The sequence below is a fragment of the Mesocricetus auratus genome, unplaced genomic scaffold, assembly GCF_017639785.1.
Source record: "Mesocricetus auratus isolate SY011 unplaced genomic scaffold, BCM_Maur_2.0 Super-Scaffold_100010, whole genome shotgun sequence".
Classification (NCBI taxonomy): Eukaryota; Metazoa; Chordata; class Mammalia; order Rodentia; family Cricetidae; genus Mesocricetus; species Mesocricetus auratus.
The window spans coordinates 86645555-86668153 of NW_024429194.1; the positions used below are offsets into that span (position 1 = coordinate 86645555).

General features: G+C 50.7%; 1 long non-coding RNA gene across 4 annotated transcripts in view; it reads right to left on the bottom strand.

Annotated features, from left to right (window-relative positions):
* Positions 1-4765: 4765 nt before the first annotated feature.
* The window catches only part of LOC121142955, a 29558-nt gene continuing 11724 nt past the window's right edge, over positions 4766-22599 (bottom strand). For all 4 annotated transcript variants that reach the window (XR_005880120.1, XR_005880121.1, XR_005880122.1 and 1 more), the window contains 2 exons: positions 15410-15473; positions 4766-10312 (listed from right to left, as the gene is read on the bottom strand). This is a non-coding gene — a long non-coding RNA (uncharacterized LOC121142955). The remainder of the gene's footprint in view (positions 10313-15409; positions 15474-22599) is intronic.

Below are 22599 nucleotides of genomic sequence, written 5' to 3' on the forward strand. Positions count from 1 at the left end.
GTACACGCGTGCGTGCACGCACACACACAGATTTCATGTTTTCTTCCTCACTTGATTTATTGATTGATTGATTGATTGATTGATTGATTGATTGATTGATTGGTCCATTTCTTCAGTACTAAGGTTTGAACCGAGGGCCTGGCACATGCTCTTTACCCCTGAGTTATATTTCTGGCCTTCCTTCTTTTGCAAACACACACACACACACAGAGCGTTTACATACATAGCAAGAGGACGCACAGAGTTCATGTGTGCCCCACAGCTGAGCAGGCGTTCCTAGTCCTCGCCTGCAGCTCTGGACTACCTTGTTCCTCTTGGGTTATTGTCACAAGGTTTCAGGGGAATACCATCCCTGCCAGGACATGGTCATTAATATCACTGATGAAATCAGCCATGATTCCTTGAGCACATCTGTCCCAAAGTCCGCATTCCCTGTGACCTCCAAGTTCCCCTTCCAGTTCGCTCTTTTCTTGACCCTTCCCAGTAATCCTCCACTGGTATCACTAGATTGTCACTTTTACAAAGCATTCAGGCAATGCCCCTTGGCACACAGCAGCAAGACCCCTGTCCAGTGTTGTCTACAGAACAGATTCCTAGAAGGGACTTTCCAGGTCAAAGCCTGCCTGTCTTTTAAGCTTTTAATAGCATGTGACAAGTTGTCCTCCAGGGGACCAGCACTGATTCACACTCCCAGAAGCAGGGGGCAGCACCCTGGTCAGCCTGCACTTGCTAATGACAGGAAATTGAGGGGAAGGATGAACATGCAGAGAAAGAGGGGTCCTGGGCTGAGTGGCCCAGGGGAGTCCCCAGACACAAGCCAACCTGACTAAACAGCAAGGTACAGCCGCCTGGCAACTGTGCCTGACTAAATCCTAAAGCAGAGATCCAGTGGGGACTGAGAACAGAGCCTGAGCGGAGGAGACGTCAATCCATTCTAATTAGCTGCTTCTCCAGAAGGGAGAGCTGCCGGCCACAGCCGCCATGGCGGACACCCGAATTGCACAGCCCTGCACTGATGGCTGCCCGGTTCCCGTGCGTTGCCTCACAGCCTAGAAGGGAGATCTGGGAGCTGTGGGAACTGACCACAGACGATCCCAGAGGTCAAGCCTGCTCTTTGTGCCTGCCGGCCTGCCATGGCTGCCACCTTCTCCTCCCAGTTTTCCTCCTCCTTCCTTCCCTGCTCTTCCCTCCTCCTCCTCTCTCTGGCTTTATGAACTAAGCTCTATTTCAAACACGAGGACAGGTATGTTTGAGACCTCTGCACACAGAGAACGAAGAGCAGGTTGTCTCTGGTGCGGTAGCCTGGGCTAGGCTGGCTGTCTTCTGTCGGTGAGGAGTATGTGCCAGGATACTCTGCCAGCCTCGGACACACCCTCCTGGTCTGTGCAGGCACATGTGTGTGTTGTGCACGGGCACCCAGACAAGCCCCTGGGAGGTTAAAGCTGCGCACTGCTGCAGTGGACAGAGCCGTGCCCACAGTGGCTCCCGCTGAGAGTCACACTAAGCAAGTGGCACCAAGTCCAGAGCTCCTGGGGGTCATGTGTTAGAACGTGTTTGTGAGGGGACTGGGGGCAGAAGCTGGGGAGATGACTCAGATGGTGAAGTGCTTGCCTGCGAGCATGAGGACCTGACTTAGGTGCCCAGAATCGAAGGAGAGGAAGGAGAAAAGAAAAACCGACGCATGGTGGACTGCCCTTGTAATCCTATCACCTGAGAGGTCGAGACGGGCGGACTCCTGACCAGCCAGCCCAGTCAGTCAGTTGCAGGTCAGTGAGGTGCAGTCTCAATAGTGTCATCCACAGGGAGCGCAGCCGGGCATGACCTGCAGCCTCCACACAGCAGCACACAGGTGCACCTGCAGCCCCATGCACTCAAACCAGCAGCAGGCTTGGGGCCGCCGCTCAAGGGCGGACAGCTTGCCTAGTGTGTGTAAGACCCGGCCGGCGCTCCTCCCCCAGGACTGCAGTGAGCACACTAAGCATTGATTTAATAGCACACAGAGTCCGGATCCTGGGAGCTTCATGCTGGTACAAAAAAAGAAGATTCCAAGCCCACCGTGCAGGCCAATGCCTATAATCTCGGCATTTACGAGGTTACCTACATAGTGAGAGCCAGGTTAAAAAAAAATTGTAAACAAAGGGCAAGTTTCATGAACAAGGATCCAGTTATACAAAAGCAGACCCCAGATCTCAGTTTTAAAACAGCAACCGTTTGAAGATGGAGAGAGAAGACATCAGGACTGACGAACAAGAGGGACATCTGTCTGGCTCCTTACACCCACCACGTGGGTGTTTTACACCCAACTTCACAGAATAGAACACATGCCAGGCAGATACCTCACCAAAGGGGCCTGGAGCTACTGCCTGCCCCAAGGCCCCCAGATCACCTGCCTCACAACGCAGTGGTCCCGACAGAATGCCTAACCCCAGAGGCACAACCACCAATCAACATGGCTGCTCTTACTCTCTTCCTGAATAACACAAGGGAAGCCCCCACCTTTCACTAGGAGCAAGGAGGCCCAGAGTCCTGCAAGTGATGTAAGGGGAAGAGTGGCCCCCATGGTCCCAGAAGGCTAGGGAGCGACCAGGCTGGAGAACTGGAGTCTTGAGTTCAGTCAGCCCCAGCCAGTATTGACAAGATTGGCCAAACTCCCCCAGAGTCCCTGGAATTCAACAGCTTTGGATTCTTCATGTGGACAGGCAGATAGGCAGAGTCTGATAAGCAGCTTGGGGGGCCCAGCCCTGAAGTACGTCTACATGGGCTTCTAGGCACATAGGACAGGCATGGCCCTTTGCCCTTCTCTGTGGCAATGCATTCTGGTGTGGCAGAGATAATAAAGTTAACAGATATTATTGTAACCAAATGGTAGAAACTCCTAGAAAGAAAATGCCAGACTCTTAGAGGAACCCCAGATCTCTTGTGTGGGCTCTTCTAGAGCATCCCCTTGGGGAGGAAGCTGTCAGCCAGGGTCTCTCTGTAGAAAGGTACAGGAGAATTCTTTGACAGGAGGAGGCTTTGTTGGCTCAGACAGAGGGAGTAATGCATTCAAAGGTCCTGGGGTAGAGAAGAGCTGTACCTTATGAAAAGTCAGAGTTCCTGGTGAAGGCAGAAGAGAAACCCCATCCCCAGTGCGGGCTTTTGCAGAAGTGTGGTGGGAGCCACCGAGGAGCTGTAGTTGGAGCGCGCAGTGGGGTGCTCTAGCTACACCTGCGGGGGATGGGGTACTTTGGAGCCCTGCCCACATCTTGCAGCAGATACCCTCATTTTCCCAGGGCTTCCACCCATCTCCCAGACACCCAGTGGGACTCTCACCATCTCCCAGACACCCAGTGGGGCTCTCACCTTTAAGATCAGCAGCCACTCCATCCACAGTGGTCAGCCACTCGGCCATCCTCCCGGCCTCCAGTCTGCTGCCATGCAGAGCTCTGGATTCCAGGGCTGTGCCACACCGTGCCTAGCCAGGCCCTGCAGCCTGGCCAGCTGAACTCACACAGGGTGGGAGGCAAGGACAATGGAGCCCGGTGGAGACAGAGGAGAAGGTGGAGCCGGCAAACCCTCCTGACCCCATTCACATAGCGCTCACTTACAAGACCATCTGCTCAGGCGGAGCGGGCAGCGCAGGGCACTGGGGCAGAAACAGCAGCGCCCGGCCAGCCACGTGCTGCCTCTAGGGCCCAGCTGACTCCCGCTGAAGCTGCCGACCCTGGCCAGGCTGCAGCCATGCCAGCTCCTGGACAGATCCTCCCCAACAGAGGCTGAGACGGAGTGAGGGAGGCTTTAGTGGGGACAGGGTGTGGGGAAATATGTGAAGCAGATCGGGTGTGTGTCCTTAGCAAGAAGTATTCACAGGTGGGGTGCAGAGAATAGAGCTTCCGAAGCCAGACAGGGTTCCCAGCATGAATTAGTGGCCACTGACCTGATGACCCCTTAAATGACCATCAAAGACTTCCTAACTGGTCATGGTGGCCCTGCCCATACAGTTTAGACATCTCTCTCTCTCTTTCTCTCTCTCTCTCTATGTTTTAGTTTCAAAGACCATTTGCTATCCTTTTCTTCAATACCTGTGTTAATTTCTTCATGCCTTGGTCTCCCTGCCTATTTAATACACGATCAGCAGTGTCTTCTTTTGGGTTCTTTGGCGACATCCCCCCAAATAGACACTCAGGGGCAGTCTTTGTTTTGGGAGGTGATCTCAGAGGTAGTATAGAGGTATGAAATGGAGAGGAGGGGAGCCAGTGAGTCTGAGCCATCGCTGTAGGCAACTGGGGACACTCAACGAGTTGCCAGGGGGCAAGCGATCTGAAGAATTTGCCTCCCAATAAGAGGACTGTGGAAGCATGAGCCCGCCACATTGTAGTCTACGTTTGCAGGTGAGAGGAGTGGAACCGTTTTCATTTCCCTGTGCACAGACCAGAAAGAAAGGTCCAGGAAGAGCTGTGTGGACATGACAGGCTGTGCATCAGGCTGCTCCCTGATCTGTCTGGGAAAGACTACATTTCCCAACATCCTTGCCGTACGTTAGGGTCCTGCAACCAGCCACGATCAATGGGCTATGAGAGGAAGTTAGAAGCAGCACGTCCTGTCCAACCCACAGGCTTCTTCCCACAGTCTTTCACACTTCCTCTTCACTGGCCTGCAGAGCCACAGAAGGGACAGCAAATGTTTTTTTCAAGCTTTCTGAAACATACAGTCTCTGTCATAGCCAGTCAACCTTGCTATGCTGTGCTAAAACACTCTTTGACAAAATGTAACTGAATGACATGACTGTGTCTCAATAAAACTTTATTCACAAAAAAAATCATCACGGGTTGCAAACCTCCATCCTAGAAGCTGACAGAACCTTGGGTGGGAGGAACCTGGGGGCCACACAACTTCAAGTGATATCCACCAGCCTCACCTTAGCCAGCTTCCCCTCAGTTGTACTTCAAGTGAGAGAATCCTGTGTTCAGACCCTCCCAAGCAGGAGTAGTAACTTGTAGGGAAGGCTTCACAGAAGAGCTAGAATTCACACTGAACTCATGATGTGGAAGGACCTTCCGAGGGAAGACAGAACCGTTGCTCCAGCTGGCAGGAGAGTAGAGTGTAACGTTTGCCCTGCATAGGGGGTATAAAAGTGGTCACCAGGAAATAGAAGCTAGGAACTAAGTGCTTAGTGACAGAGCAAGGGGAAGGGGGCAGCACAGTGGGCTGGTGCTCCTAGAACCTCACGTTTCCCTCTATCTCTGAACCTCCAGCCAAGAGCCAACCCAGTGCCTGGCAAGCTCCTTGCTGTCTCCCCTGCTTCAACCCACCTTCCCCTCTGCTCTGTGGTGCATGAGCAACAGGGTCTCCACGCCAGAGCACAAGGTTTGAGGTGGCTGCCTAGAGTTCGGATCCTGGCTCTGTCAATAAGAGAAGCCAGTGAACAAACTAGTGACTATAGATAAACCAAATGAGTTGGGTTTGGACATCTCCTATTCCCAGACTCTGCTTGACAACAGTTCTCAAAATGACAAGTGGTTTCTGGGCGAAGCTCAAAGTCAGGGTCCCTACCAGGAAGACAGTTTAACCAACGGTGTGCCCGTGAATCCTTTTGTTAAGATGTCACCGAGATTCAAAGCAGTGCCTTCTAGATGCTTCCAAAAAGACAGGGAACCATCTAAACATATATTGGAGGCCCTTATATTTGGAGGCCCTTTCTGTTAGACGATAGAGCTGTCTCTTGTCTACCCAGGAACTCCGTGGTGTGACCATGCCCACGCCTGACTTAGATGACAAGATAAAGACAGGCCTGGGGGAAGAGATGGGTGCATTTCACATGAGGGACTGATGGCAGTCTATGAGGGTGGCCACAAGACCTCCACAGCCTACCAGGCTTCAGAGCAGAGGTCCCTTCCCTGCGGTCCTGGGGTTCAAAGTCAGGTAAATGATTTCTTCCCAGCCCATCCTTGGCTTGCGAAGGCATCTTCTTCCTGCATCTTTACTGGCCTCCCACCATGCGGACCTGTGTCCTGCTCTTCTTTGTGTGTTTCTGGACATACACTCGTGCGGTAGCTCACATGCGAAGGCCGTAGGACAGCCTCGAGTGTCAGCTTTTGGCTTCCACTTGATTTGAAAGCCGCATTAGGGTCAGGCCTCCACTTTCTGTCTGACAGCTGACTCTCCCACCTAACTCTTCCCTGGGGCACTTACCCCCACCTCTTCTCCAAACAAAACCTAGTCATATTAGCTGTGGGTCCTTCCATCTGCTCTCGTGGCCAGTCTGTGACACCCCCACGTCACCCCTCCCTGTCCAGCACACTCTCCCCAGGATTTTCCCTTCTCTGTCTTCATTCTCCATTCTTTCTAGCAATTTGTTCCCTCCCGGGTGAGCTGCCCCCAGGGGGACTTCATTAATCCTCTCTTCCTCCTGTTGCCCTCTCCTGGGTCCCTAGCTCATCACACCCATCAGCTCCCTGCACCCGTTTTAAATGCTGCCTCCTTCTCATCTCCTTCCAGGAGGATGGCATCCCTTCCTCAAAGTGGGCTGGGCTGTGATTGCTATCCCCCTGCCTCAACGCAGCAGCACCAGAAGGCAGAGACTCCGAGATGGCCGGGGTCAGATCATTTTATTTTTACAAGGTCCTTGGGCTGATCAACGTGTTTGTGAGTTTGTGCAGGGTGGGGTTAAGTGCTGGGTGGGAAGGGACCAAGACTGCAAATAGCACTTGAAATTAATATAGGTCAGTTTCTGTGTGGGGTCCCCCAAGGGTCTTGGTGTGGGAAAGCCTGTCATGTGGGGCTCAGCTCTGTCGAGGCAGTTGCTGTTGCCCTCGGGGAGGATGCTCCAGAAGATTAGGAAGCACTGGGCAGGAGAAACGGACCAACTGCTCTTCTGGGGTGGGGATGGAGGTGGGGGTGGGGCTCCCTTCCCCTGACCCTCTGGGTCTGAGTTCCCTGTGCCACGTCTGGCAGGTGGCAGGGACAATCTCATCACTTATAAGATGCAAGACCCTCATCTTGGACCCAGCTCTGCTCTGTGTTCTCAGACAAACTTAACATCTCTGGTCCTCGGGAGTCCTTGTTTAGAAGGGGGTGGGGCTATTGCCCAGAGAAGGGTCACAGGCAAAAGAGAAAAGAATGGCTACTTTAACCTCTTCCAACCTTCCCGTCTTAGGAAATCCCATCTCACAACAGAGGAAACGGAGGCCTGAATTCCATGAGGGTTAAATGAACCCTGGTGTATGTGCAGATCCCTACAGCTAGCTATAGCCTAGCACTGTATCCAAAGGTGGGGACAGTCCTGGGTGTCTTTCTAGCGCAGAACTGACCGGGGATGCATGAAACACCCAGCAGAGAGCTGCAAACACTACCGGCTTCCAACCGAAGGTGCCGAGAAGTCTTCATGCCAGGCTCAGAGCTCTAAGGGGCAGGAAGAACAGAGCAGACGTGGCGCCTGTGTCTGTGGAATATGGGACGTGAAGAAACAAACCAGAGAAAACACAATGACAAACTGGACAGAGTGAAGGACACAGACTTTTCGGGGAGAATGGAACCAGTTTAAATCCAGGAGGTCCAGGAGGCAGGAAGGCACATCTCTGAAAGAATGGTGTTTCCATGGCATCTATGGAGGAAGAAATAGGTGTCATTCAGGAAAAGGCAGGAGAAGAATATGCTTTCACTTCATGTAGATAACAGAGCACATGCAAATGTCCTGGGGCAGGAAAACACATGGGGCTCATTTCAGGGGCCTGAAGAGAGAGTGCTACAGGCCAGGGGCTAGAGATGGTCAGATCCAGGCCGCCCAGTGTACCAAGCATGGGAACCCCAAAGGGTCTCTACAAAGAAGGGGTTGTGATGTGATTTTTGTGTCTAATCACATCCTTGCAGCTGCTGTCATGAGGTAGGTGTGAATGGGGAGGAGGACCCCAGAAGAGTGTCTCAGCCAGGGATGACAGCAACCAAAATGCAGCCAGCACTGGCTTCCTCTGTTTGCATAGCCTTCTAACTTGTCCAGCCATGTCCTCCAGAGACAGAAGGGTAGTATGCAAGACTGCTGGGCTCTGTTTGAAGTTCCTGCCTCACTTATGCCCATCATGTGTCCCTTAGGAGAGTGAGGACGTGGGTCAAGTCATTGCTTGGACAGGAGCTGGACTGCAGGAGCCCACTGTCTTTGGACTTTTCTCCTTGTTCTCTCAAGGAATTTTCAGTCTCAAGTTTCCTGGATTCTGGGTTTTTGTTTGTTTTGTGATACAGGGTTCCATGTAGCCCAGGGTGGCCTTGAACCCATGATGTAGCTGAAGGTCTTAAACTTCTGATCTTCCTGCTTCTACCTTCCAACTGCTAAGGTTACAGGCGTTTACTGCATGCTATGGCTATTGAACGTGGGTTTCTTTTAATACTGTGTGCGTGCTTGCGTGCACGTGTGTGTGTGTGTGTGTGTGTGTGTGAATGTGTGTGGAGATGAGCACATGTACCTATATGGAAACAGAGGTGACCCTCAGGTATCCTTCCTTGGGAGCCAACCACTTTTCCCCTGAGAGGCGGCCTCTTATTGGGACCTGGCCATCACTGATTAGTCTAAGGTTGCTGAGCTGAGAGCCCACCTCCTCCTGTCTCCACATGCCCCTTGCCCAGCTTTGTGTTCACGTATGCTTGTATGTGTGTCGAAGCCATAAATTGACATTAGGAGCATTTCTCAGTCACTCTCCATCTTATTCTTTGAAGCGAGATCTCTCACTGAACCTGGAGCTCGCTGATTTGCTGGACAAACTGGCCAGTGAGCTCCGGAGCCCTGCCTGTCTCCACCCCTGCAGTGCTGGGGTTGCAGGAGCAGTGCTGCCATGCCACATCTGGCTGTTTGCATGGGTACTGAGGATCTGAACTTCAGTCTTCACGCTTGCATGGCAAGTGCTTTTCAGGCTGAGTCATCCCCCAGCTCCTGTGCCCACCATGAGTTCTAGGGGCTGAACTAGGGTCCTCGTGTTTGCAAGGCAAAACACTTTACCAACTAAGCCACCTCCCCAAGCCTGGCCTCCTAAGCAAGAGAGGGAACGGCACCAGTCGCCGTCTAGGAAATGTGAGAATTGTGACTACAGAGCAGGAAGGAGACTCTGGCACACCGTATGCATTTCTAGTTCTAATTCCTGTTGCTGTTATAAAATACCCTGAGAAAAAGCCACTTAGGAGGGAAAAGATCTGCTTTAGCTCACAATACCAGGTTGCACTCCACCGTAACAGGAAACCAAGGCAGTGACTTTAAACAGTCACTTCATATCCGGAGTCAAGAACAGAAAGAAATTGATGCCTATGTGCTTGTTCTCAGCTTGATTTCTCTAAGCAGCCCAGAATCCAAGCCTAGGGAGTGGTGCTGCCCACCGTGGACTGGGTCTCTCCACATCAATTAAAGGCAGACCTCCGTAGACATGCCCCCAGGCCAACCCAAGGAGGACAATCCCTCACTAATCTTCCCACATGATTCTGGGTAAGTTGACAATAAAGCCAACCATCACAAGGTGCTTGGTGACTTCGTATCTTGCTTGTCTTTGAGGAAGGAAGCTCTAGAGGAGCAATCAGTTAGCACACAGTACTTACATGAATAAAATCAGAGGGGACGCCCCAGGAAAGCACCATGCCCACTATCTCACAGTTGGCAGAGGTGACAGGTATGATCGATGCATGCTGCACTCTAGCACAGTCTCCAGGAGCAGACAGAAAGTAAGCAGCTCTCAGGAAGAGAAGGATCCAGCCATGCTGTTGTCCCAGTGGCCAACGTTGAGACCCTTAGGAGCATGGTTACTGATGGGACCTGGTCCCATCTCCGTCCAGTTTCACCTCACCTCCTGCATTAGCCAGCCAATAGCAGGCTTGTCCTGACCCCCACACACACACAAAAATGTAAGAGGGGATATACTGTATGCCCACCCATGCCATGGGCACCCAGGCTGCAGAATTCTCAACACAGCCACACGGCTTTGATTGTAGTATAATCCCACAGTGTCGGATGATGCTCAGAGTCACTGGACGGCCTGGTTCTCACTCCCTAAGCACAGGTGAATAGGTCTGAGAGATGCATCATACCTCATGATCCAAGCGTAGCCAGGACCCTGGCTGCTGCCGTGAGAAGGAGAGGCATAATTCAGAAGCTTGCACTAGGGGGCATGTTCTGGTCTCATGGAGACCCGGCTAGAAAGCACGACTGCATGGAGAGTGAAACCACAGGAAGACCCCAGAACCTTGACTCAGAAAACAGTCTTTCAGGACAGGAGGAAGCGCTGCGAGGAAATGGCAGAACTTAAGGCATGAGCTTTTGTTTCCGCTGTTTCTCTGCCTTTCATCTCGGGCGCTTCGAGTCCTGCTTGAAAATAGAGTATAAATAAATGATCAAACAATATGACAGTGCTCATTCCCCGCCAGCCGGTGACCTTGAAAGGGTCTTCAGCATGCCTTTGTTCTCTTCTGGCTCCTGTCACACTTGTCCCACTCAGCAACACTGTCTGGGCCAGCTCAACACACGGGGGAAGCCCTGCCTCTGCCCTCAGACAGCTTCACAGTCCGATGGCACAGGGGTCACCAAGAAGATTGACAGCGTGCCAGCATTCCAAGCCTGGAGGCCCAGGAGACCACTGTGAGTCTGGGGCTCTAAACCTGAGTGGCATGGGAGTCATAGACTGAGCTGGCGAATGGGTATCCTTGGCCCACTCAGATCGGCTCTGCATTGCATTAGCCCAAGAGTGTGGGATAATGCAATAGAGTCAGGGGATCTTCCAGCCGTTGGAGCATGGAAGGGGTGCTGTAGATGCCAATCTGTGTGACAGCCAGGGAGGTCTGGAGTTAGGAATTTGGCATTGTTAATATATAGCCAGCATTCATGTGGCTATCCCAATTGTCCCCAAGGGTCCTGGCATGACCTAGGAAAGGGATAAAGTCTTCACCGGTGTAAATAGCTGTGATATGTCATATGGAACAAGGTCAAAGCCATATCAACATGAGGGTGCAGTCCCTGTGTAAATCAGACAGGGCTGGTTCTGGGGGAATCTGATCTTTCTGTGTCTCCCTGCAATGACCCAGGAGAAATGTCTGGAGTGTTCTTGAATGACAGGTACCAAGCAGAGTCCAAGCCCTTTCTGTATTTTCCTAGCTACATCCCTGTGTTTCAGCTTACTGGTCTGGACAACAGTCTCATGCCTCCTCTAAGAATGCTGAGACCAATGAGTTATGACAACAGATGCCACCATGACTTCCATCTAGAGACCAGGCGCATAGCAGTCGCTCAGAGCCCTCACAACTGTATCTCCTGACAACGCTGTTGAGGATGCTATTGTTGGAGGGACAATGAGTCCTGCAGTCCCTGGCCAAGACCCACACACAGAACTTCAGGACAAGGAATGTGGCCCAGACATGATGAGGTGATGCTTTCTGCTCTCACAGGCCACCAAGCTGCCCACCCTGCTACCGCTGCTCTGTGGCTGGTTTGCACCAGCTGCTGAGTATGCTCTGGCTGAATATAAGTATCTGTCAGGTAAGAATAAGAGTCTAAGTTGGGCGTTGGTGGCGCATACCTTTAATCCCAGCACTCATGAGGCAGAGGCAGGTGGATCCCTGTGAGTTCTAGGCCAGTCTGGTCTACCAAGCGAGTTCCAAGACAGCCTCCAAAACAATACAGAGAAACCCTGTCTCGAAAAAAAAAAAAAAAAGGAATGAGAGTCTGTTGACAACATGGGGCTCTCAAGCTAAGATTACCTTTCCTGGATGCCACAGGACTGTCCGAGAGGACAGGCATTGTAGACAAAGGACAGTCTTCTGCATGAGACCTGTTCTCAGTGTCTGTCACAGCACATCACACGCAAGGAACATCGGGCTCCCACTGCAGAGAATGGGTCCCCAGGAAGGGCACTGGATCACAAAAAAAGGGGTATCCACCGGGGCTGGTTTGGCGTGGCACTTACAAGAAATATGCTGATGCGAAAGCAGAATGGGAGTCTAGGGTATTGCATAGGCCAGAGATGCCAACTACCTTGTCAGGGCTGGGTGGTAGTCCTGTTTCTGCCCCCTGTTTTAAGGGAGCAAATTCATTCTCTTTCTGCTCTGAACTTGACGTCCAAGACTAAGAGTCTTGTAAGTTGAGTTTAGGTCATGTACCTGAGAGCAGGCATGTCCCCTCAAATAACAATGCCTGGAGACTGTACCCAAAGAGGAAGAGAAGACAGTTTCGTGAGAGGTTGCCGTTTAAAAATTTGAAGTGATCAGGGTGGGTCTGGCGGTGTGGCTCAGTGGTAGAGCACTTATGCAGCGTATTCCAGGCCCTGGACTCCACCCTCAACACCGCAAAACCAAACCAAGCATGCTTTGTGTGTATGTGAGCCCAACCCTACCTCTGTGTGCAGAGACAGCAGAGGACCCAGCGGGAAAGTCCCTGAGCATGGCCATCCTGAGCAGGTGAACTGTCATCCTGGGAAGCGCTGTCAGGGACCCCATGACCTCGCATACTGCAGCTTCTGCTGCCAATTGGAACTCTTCTCCCTTTGGACAGTACAGACAGCTGCAGGATTGGGACCCCATACCCGAGAGACAGGAAGAGGTTCACTCAGCCCTTCGGAGGAAGCACCAGGCGTTTTCTGCGCCTGTCAACTTTGCTTCAGGGACTCCTGAGGTAACCAGCCACCTGGTGCTTCTCAGTGGGGCTAGGCAAGGGGGCACTGCTGGGATGTGAGCCCAGGTCTGTCCGGGAGCTGGAGTACCCTCGCCTCCAGATGCCACAGAACAGGCTGAGCTCCCATTCATCCTGCCCTTCCAAGAGGGCTGGGCTCATCTCCAGGGTGCACCTCTCAGCATTTTCTGTGATCATTCACCAAGCCTCCCGCCCATGCGTCTCCAATTTCATCGTTAGCTCATTGAGCAGTGGCAGAATTCCTAACCTCATTCAGGAGTCTCCATCTTCTCCAAGACACTAGGGACAGCAAGGAGGAAGGGGTGGGGCCAGGCGGCCTGAGTGGCTTCAGGTCAGCACCTTCCTCATGGTCACCCACAGGCAGGGCCATGGGCCCAGAGGGCTCCCTCTTCCCCAGTGCAGCTTCTCTAAGTGGTGAATCTGTGTTCCTAATCCACAGCAGGGATGTAACGGGAAGCCTGGGTCGGATGGCATGGGTGTGATGAGGGCACTCTAGGCTGAGATATGCTGGCAATAAGGACCCTTCTGCAGGACCAACAAGCCTAGCTGTCTCTCATGGCACCAAGAGAAGGCTCATGAGTAAACCTGAGCTACTGGGCCCCAGACTGAGAAAGGAGTGGTGTGACCATCCTCCTTTGATAGGTTAAGGCATTAGGGGGTGAATGTAGGGTCTGCTGAAATCCCCACTTTAGGGGATGTCATTAAATGAGGTAATGATAATGACAGTGGCCACAGTCCCATTTGTCCCTGTAAGTGACTCTAAGTTTTACCTCATTCCATCCCTGTCGCACCTCCCCAATGATGCCATTGTCTTCTCCTCCTCCTCCTCCTCCTCTTCCTTCTTCTTTTCCCATTTCCTCCTCCTCCTTCTCCTTTTTTTGGACACTTGGTTTCTCTGTGTAACTTTGGAGGCTGTCCTGGAACCAGGCTGGCCTTGAACTCACAGAGATCTGCCTGCCTCTGCCTCCCAAGTGCTGGGATTAAAAGCAGGCACCACCACCCGGCTACCTTTGTCTCTTCTACTGGACAGATGAACACCAGGGGACAAGGTGGCTCTCCCAAGGTCATGCAGCTAAGGGGTAATAGATGCCACCCCAATCTCTGAGGGTTTCCTCCAAGCTCTAGCTGGGATGTGGGCCCATAGAGGCCCTGAGAGCTCAGCTTCTCTTCATTCTCCCTCACAAGCTCAAGATCTAACAAGTTTCTACTCTAGATTCAGCCAGGGCAAAGAGCCCAGACACCTGCAGCTAGAAGCCAGTGTCCCTCACACCTTCAACCACAGGCAAAATATGGTGTTGAAGCACCTGGTGCGTTACAAATAATTACTTGACCATTCAAATTAAGAAAAAATGTCATCCTTGTAACAAATGCCCCTACATTCCTCCATGAATCAAGAATTAAGCCCTGATGTCCTCCCTCCCAGTGGTTAGTCTGAATTTCTCCATTCACCCATGGGTTCTGGGGATCAAACTTAGGTCATCAGGCTTGGCAGCAAGCTCCTTTGTCCATTGAGTCATTTTGCTGACCCTCAACTCTTCTTTCCAATTAAAATGTCACCTGATAGCTCATTGACAAAGAAATTACTTGGCATTTGAAAAGCAGAGTCTATTAATGTCGTCATACACAGTGGGACATCCCGTCTCGATATCTGTGTGTGGATTTCGACAGTCCCCCGAGGCTTTCCAAGTTGACCAAGATGCCCTGTGGCTCAGCTGAAGGAATGCAGGCTGTCGTGTGGAGAGTCGGAAAACCTGGCACCTTACCTCGTAGGCACCTGGGCCTCCTAGCTGTGAACTCTTGGGTGAGCCCTGGGCCTCTCTGGGACCCTCTTTCCTCATTTAGAAGTCCATCTATGCTGCCAGGAATCTGCCCACTCTGACTTGAGGGCAGTCAGTGAGTCTCAGATGCAGGTCTATGAGCTGAGGGCAAGGCTCATTTTGTAGGTGCTTGAGTCGGCTCCTGTGGCCACATGGCTTCAGACTGAGGGCAGCAGAAGCCTCCAATGTAGAAGCATCATATCCCATATTGTAGAGAAGAAAGCTGAGACTGAGGGGTGAGCCCATCCCCCATTCCCTTCTCAACCTGGCTCTGCTGTAAGCCCTCCCCTCCCCCGCCCCCCACCCCGCCTCCTCCTTCATAAGCTGCAGAGAGTGGCAAAGGCTACTTTCCTCCCCACCGTGGCAACCACGAGGGCCACCATTGTCGTTCTCTTGTCACAGGAGGACAGCCGCACAGACTTATTGTCTAAGTGTCTGACTAGTGATGATGTAGTCCCTCTGCCCACCGAAGAGGTTCCCACCTTATGCAGGTGCTCACAAGTAGCAGACAGCTGTTATGTACAATGGGAAAATGGCAAGGCCAGGAGTGCCCGAGACAGGTCCCAATCCCAGAGCAGGCTAATAGGACATTGCTGGAGGAAGAGACAGAAGAGGAGGAGGATGTCCCCAGAAGCTCACAGGGGGCAGAGTGTGGACCAACTGAGGGACACAGATATAGGGTAATCATTCTACCCACTGGGAAGGGGCTATGGGGCCAACAAGGCAGGAGATGGTGCATTGGCACAGAGTTGCTGGGGACAGGTGAATTACAGTGCCTTCTCCAGACCCCAACGGCCTCCACCCCTGAGGGTCCTGTGATAACCAAGTCTGGAATGCTGCCCTCTGCAACCCTCTCTCAATGGTCCAGAGTTTTATAAGACACAAGATCCCCTAACTATGCTGCAACGATAAACGGCACACTTACTGAAAGTAAAACTAAGTATTTATTGTAGAAATTACTCACAAGAACCAAACAAGTATCCCAGATGAGCCGAGTAGTTTTCCACCGCCGAACTGGAAGCCAAAGGCTGGAAAAAGAGACCGAGGCGTCCGTTGTTCAGTCTTTTATACCTTCCCCCGTAACGCCCCTTAGCCATGCCCAAAAGTGGGCCTGGCTAGTGACGTAGTTCACTGCCTACGTCCGTATACGTCTTTAGTCATGCCTAAAGTGGGTGTGGTTATCGGTGTGGTAAACCACTCTTTTATTACCTCATCTGTATGCACCTCTAATAAGTCACATGGCTAATGGCAGCACACGGTTTCCTCCTACACCTAACCAAGAGGTCTTCTTCATTTTTGTGTTCATGAGACACCTAACAACCAGGGGAACTCACCATGAAGAACAGAAACTGTGGAGTCACCTGGCTAAGCAGAGTGAGTAGGTGGCTTTATCTCTACCAGCACATAGTAGGTACTCACTGGTTTTATAGGCTGAACATAGCTGAAGCCAGGACCACTGCAGGTGAAGTTCAGGACCCCAAGAGAGGCTTTTTCCAACTTATCTCACTCCAGATTTTGTTCACCAGGGGCCCTACTATGTGCCAGACACTCCCCCCCTTAACTTGCTTCTCAAAGGCACACAGTGGTGCTACAAGGCATGGCAGAGTAGGAATCTGGCCCACTGTCATGCATTCCAGGAGAAAGTGCAGAGCTGGAATTTTGTCTCAGATTTAACTAATTCCAGAATCCTTTCTTAGTCATTCCGTTTTACTGATTCTCAAAACTCCAACCTCGGGAATTTGCGTCTTTAGTTTAACCATCTGTTGTTCAATATTTGAGGTCTGTGTTATGGTATTTCATCAGACATTTACACTGGAGTACGAATGTATATTTTGATGAGAGCATCTGGGTTATGCATATGCTAATCAAATGCCCACATTAATATTATTACTGTGTTAATGTCATCACTCGATCGTCTACCACTTGTCAAGACCATTATGAGCCCTTTAAAGTCATTAAACCATTTCATTTTCATAACCTTCTAGGGCAGTAAAGATGACATTTCAAGACTCCGCCCCCGGCCTCCTCCTGCCCATTGCCCCGATTTGGAACTTCCCTCCTGCCTGTCCATGAAAGCATGTCCCAGGAGACAGAAACCCTGTGACCTTGAACATCTCCCTTGGATGTCCCTGCTGGGAAAATGATCACCATGTAAGCGGGACACTGCTTTTCCAGGTAAAATAACTGAGTGATTTTTCCGAGTCACTTAGAGCCTCTGGTGTAGAGGGTTCCCCAGCAGATGCAAGGAGACTTAGATTCCCTATCCCATAGGAAAACCATTAAACAAACAGACAAAAGAGCTTGGAGCTTTCCAGTGTCCTGAACAAGCATTGCTAAAGGGTATCAGCAGACACCCAGACACCCAAAGGAGTCAGAATAACCTGCAGGTCCCAGGGTTCAAGTTCACAAAATGAGGAAACAGGAGGCTGGATGACCAATCACTAGCCAAGTCAGATAACAAAGGTCAGCGGATCCTTCCCCTAAAGATTCACCATGAATCTCATCTCTAGGCATCTAATCCCAGCTGCTCAGGAGGCTAAGGTGGGAGGATCACAAGTTCAAAGCCAGCTTGGGAAACTTGTCTCCAAATAAAATGTAAAAAGATGGCTGACTGCATAAGATCAGGCTGTGGAACAGCACGTAGGGCATTTTCTTAATTACTGTTTGATGGGGGAGAATCCAGCCCATTGTGAGTGGTCCCATCCCTGGGCTAGTGGTCGTAGGATCTATAAGAAACAGGCTTAGCAAGTCAGGACAAGCAAGCCAGTAAGCAGCACTCCTCCACGATCTCTGCATCAGCCCCTGCCTCCAGGTTTCTGTCCTATTTGAGTTCATGTCCTGACTTCCTTTGGTGATGGACTACAATGTGTAAGTGAAATCACAATAACCACCCCCCCTCACAAAAGATGGCTGAGAAGGGATGAGCACTTGCTTAACACGAGTCAGTGTGACTCTAGATTCTATCACTAGTCACAAAAAGAAGAGAGAAGTTCCCAGACTGTCCTGTAAGTAAGTTTAGGACCATGAAGAACAGCTGGACCCTTAGCCAAGCAGCAGCAGGAGCACAGTCACGTGTTCTTCCAGGCAGCAAGCCCTGGATTTGAGGCCCATCAGATCGTTTTCTGCCATGGACTTCCCCTGGGGTTTTAAGCCTCTATGTTTCTGCACAGCCCACGGCCTCTCCTTGTCTAGGACCCTGTTACTGTCCACTCCAATTCCATCAGCATGGAATAGTAAGGCATTTTGAGGGAGGGAGAGAAAGGCATGTTCCCATAACTTTTATTACACTCCATTGTCTCTTTTATTATTAGTTGTTAATCTCTTATGTGCCCAACACATAAATTGAGTTTTATTATAGGTTTGCATGTGTAAGAAAGCCACAGAATCTAAAGTCCGGGGTTACTGGTGCTTTCAGAGTTACTGTTGTCACTCACAGAGAGAGCCACCTCTGCCCCCAATGCCTTCCCTTCTGTTTTCTGTCACCTTCCAATGCACAGCTCAAAATGACCCAGAAAGGTGGACAAGTGACCTTTAGTGGTCTAGTATCTAGATCAGACCTAATGCATCCAACGGAGGAAGGAAGAAGGGAGCCAGACCAAATGACTCTAATACTGATCACTTCTGACTTTTTTACCTAAGACTTAAGACTGAAGCAAAACAAACAGCAACAACAAAACACACACACATACACACACACACACACACACACTTTTCTTTTTAAAGGCATTGTCTCATGTAGCTCAGGCTAGCCCCTAAGTCCCTCTGCAGTCAAAGATTGTCTTGAACTTCTTGTCCTGCCACAATCTCCTGAGTTCTGGGATTATGGGAAGGCACCACCGTGCTTGGTTTATGGAGTTGTGGTGCTTGGACCCAAGGCTTCATGCATACTGGGTGAGAACTCTATCAACTGAGCCAGCATCCCAAAGACACATTCTTCCATCTAAATTGCTGACTTTTCACTAAGCTCTTAGCCAGTCTGCCAGCTTATCCAAGCAGGGCACCCAGCCTCCAGCTCCTTTGTCCCTGCAACTCTGGAAAGCCACACCCAGGTAGCCCAGGCCAATGAGAGGGGCAGTCACTCAAGAACCACAGTCTAGTAGTCTGGGTCCCAAACAACTCAAGCTGAGTAGCCATGCTCCCCAAACACCACGGACACGTGCCATCCGCACCTGTGCCTCTCTGAAGTCACCTTTCTGTCCCTCTACCTCCCACATCACCCACAGGGTCCCCCCCGCACCCCAAGAATCCTCCTGAGCCCCAAGAGGGAGCTCTTGCCCATTTATTTCCTTCTCCTCCTCTCATTGTGAGCTGTATTCACAAAGCTGTCCCAACACTGTCAACAAGTAGGAAAACGGGAAAGCGGCTGACAGCAGCAAAGAGGCCAGAGACACTCGGCCACACGGCATGTCCTTCCTGATGGTTGCTGGAACACACTACATTTCACTGATTCTCATCGGAGTCCATTGAATGTTCTGACCTCATCTTCATTCCAACGTGTAGGTTCGGGCCAATTCTTCCTCAAGTGAATTCAACAACTGTTCACATCCAAACCTCATTCATCCACAGTGAACATCCCGGGTCCCCAAGTAAATGCAGCGCCACCTTCCCAGATTCATGGAGCTTCAGGCAGCCTTCCCACAAAGCATACCCATAGGTTGTGTGTAAGGGGGTCCATCTGAAGTCTGTATGTAGAGAGGGTCGATCCATACAACTAATGAGCGCGACACCGGCAGAATAAAACTTAGAACAGCTACAGAGTAGCAGGAACCGTGTCACGTGTTAAACACACACAACATTGAGTTTGATGCAAGTGGTTGACCCTGCCAGTGACCTTGGCAATCCACCTCATGATGCTTCTTTGACGACTGACCATAGGTCACTGCAGCTCCAAGGTCAGTGTCGCTGGTCTCCACCACCAGCTCTCAGAATTTTCTAACCCACCTGCCATCACCGCCTGTGGGGCGGGAGCTTTAAAGCAGCATAGATCAATTGGAAAAGTGGATTATCCCCAGTTAGTGACTAATAATAAGATAATAACACTATAACAGGCCTCAAAAGTGCGTAGGAGCTGAAGAAAATGTGGCAAGGGCTGAAAAATTGAATTAAGTTATGCAAAAGAAAGAAAGAAAGAAAAACTAAAAGCATGTGGCCTTGCGAAGAGTCAAAGAGCAGTTAATTTAGTGTCAGAATTCAATTTCTCCTCTGTAGTAGATGAATTTAGCGTGGCAAAATGAAGAGGAATGTATTTAAACAATCATGAGCTTATAAATCCAATAAATCGGCAGCATCTTACTAAGATGTCTTAGCTCACATTTTTAACCTGTAGCATCTTCCCACGGTTCTCAGTGTGGCCAGACCTGTGTGTCGTTCCCCTCATCGAAGCTCCGTCCCACCAACTACTTCCTGCTTCCGAGTCTGCACCTGAGGTTCACACACACACACACACACACACACACACACACACACCCCTGATCATTGTCCCCAGGCCCCCACACGACTTCCTTATCTTCCCTTCTGCCTCAGCTGGAGGGGCTTCTCACTTTCTCCCGCCATCTACTTCTTCCCACGACTTGGTCCTCTTGCTCGCTACTGTGACAGAAGGCTAAAGGTGAGGTAATTTACAAGGAAACAGTCTTGTTTAGGTGTGGGCAGCTTGGAAGTCCAGTATCCCACAGGGGAGGCACAGAAAGGCAAAGCAGTGCAAGAGTGGCAGAGGAAACAAAGGCCAGACTCTCCAGAGAGCTGCCCCGCTCCTGTGACAAAAGCATTCAGCCCCAGATCTTCCAAAATGCCTTCCTCTGCCCCCTCCCCCCACCCCTATCCCCCCACATCCCCGCCATGCACATTGTTTGCAGCACGTGGACTTCTGGGAGTCCATTCACACCCCAGCATCCTGCTCCATCCCTGAGCCCAGCTTGCAATCAGAAGTAACCCACAGCAGGCAATGCTGCAGTTACAAGCTCGGGATGAGATGGGTGGTGCTGAGTGGCGATGGCCAAGGCGGTGCCACTCGCTCACTCACCACGCCGGGAGCAGGAACCAGACCCCAGGGGCCTAGCTCTTCTCATCTGTGAAATTGTCCCCTCAGGGACCCATTCTGAGGATCTGATAAATGACTGGAAGTAAGGCAAGTCCAACAAAACCTAGAAATATTGTAGTCCTGTGTGTGTGTGCGTGTGTCTGCGTGTTTGCACGCACACCACAGCCTATTTGTGAAGGTCAGAAGACAGTTTGTGAGTTCCGGGATTACACTCAGGTCAACAGGCTCTGCACCAAGCATCTTTAGACCTCCTGAGACATCACACTGGCCCCTGTGTGCACGTGTAAACATTTTGGTTCGTTTTTTGAGACAGGACTTCATGTAGCCCAAGCTGGTCACAAACTCCCTATGTAACCAAGGATGACCTTGAACTCTTGATCCTCCTGCCTCCATCTCCCAAGAGCTAAGATTACAAGTGCGTGTTACCACACGCGATTTACATGATGCTCGGGGTTGAACCTGGGGCCTTGTGCATAGTAGGCGAGCATGCTATCAACTGAGCTGTATTCCCAGACCTAAAGGTTTTTTAATATGGGCCATTTCTGGTGTGCATTAAAATAGGGAAGGCATGGTAGATCCCTGCTAGCTCACCTCCCCCCAGAATGATGAAGCCATAGTCCATCTCACTCCATCTGTATTTTCACCTATGTTTGCCACTTAGTTTATTTAGAAACAGATTTCAAATGCCATAATCTGATCTTTATACATCCTGGCAAAGTTTCCCTAAAATAAAGATAGGGTTTAGTTTGCTTTGCATTTTGGGGAAAAATCTTATTATTTAGCCCAGGCTAGCCTAGGACTTGAGATCCTCCTGCCTAAGCTTCCTGAGAACTGGGATCATGGGTGTGTCCAACCTTGCCCAGCTGGGGCTCTTTTTAAAAACTAGCCACAACATTACTATCTTGTTGTCACACCAAAAGATAATGGACATAGTGCCATTGTTATAACCTGGATCTGACCTGTGTCTGCTTTAGCCTGCTTTATATCTAAAGACCCTAGAGACAGATTAGCCCATGGTGGGAGTTCTGAGCACCTTCAGTGTGACAAGCTTCCAGCTCTCAGGACCACAAAGGTGGCTCCTTTTTGTAGACTTTTCTGCTCCGTGGCCATTTATCCACATGGATACTTTGTGCTACTGTTTAACACAGTGGTTCTCAACCTGTGGGTCACGACCCCTGAGGTTACATAGTGGAGGTTACAGTGCGTTACAGTTCATAACAGTAACAGAATTACAGTTATGGTAGGGGGTCACCACAACACTGAGGAACTGTATTAAAGGGTCAGAACTACTGGTTGAATAGCTGCAACTGTGGGGGTGGAGGGTGGGTGAGTAGTCCTGGGGGAGAAAAGAGCAGCAGGAACATTCCAGACACATTTGCTCCCTGACTGAACGCTTGACTCAGACACCAGGACACCATAAACTCACACCACTGCAGGTTTGTGTCAAAGAAGGAAGAACCAGGGCAGCTAGACCCCACGGAAAATAAAAACCAGTGGGCGGACAAGGCTAGCTGGCAGTCAGGACAAATGAAGTCCTGTTGGAGGGCCTGAGAGGAGGACAAGGACAGCCCATAACTAGAGCTGAGTATTCAGGAGTCACAATCACACACCAGAGCTGCTGTTTCAATCCAGTGGGAAAATGAGACATTGTTTATTAATGATGTCTGTGCGAGCCGCTGTCTTTTGGAAGCAAGTTAAACCTCATGTTACATTATACACATAAACCCCACGAGGACTGGAGAGTTAACAGCCAAAAACATTTTTTAAAGCAATAGATATCTTGAAAGAAAATGTAGGAGATGGCAGAAAATAGTAGTCTCAGGTATCAAAAAAGTCATGTTTTAAAAGAAAGACACAGGGCTGGGGAGCTGACTTGGCGCGTGAGAGAGCTTATTGTGCAGGCACGAGGATCTGAGTTTAAATTCCCAGCACCCACGTGAAAGCCACGTGTGGCCACTCGTGTTCCTCATCCCATAGGGGCAGGCGGGGGCAGGAGGGTCCCCAGAGCTGGATGACCAGCCAGTCCAGCCAAAATGCCCCGCTTCTGACTCAGAGATTACCCTGTCTCATGTCAGTAAGATGGAAAATATAGAGCAGGTCCCCCCACACCCTCC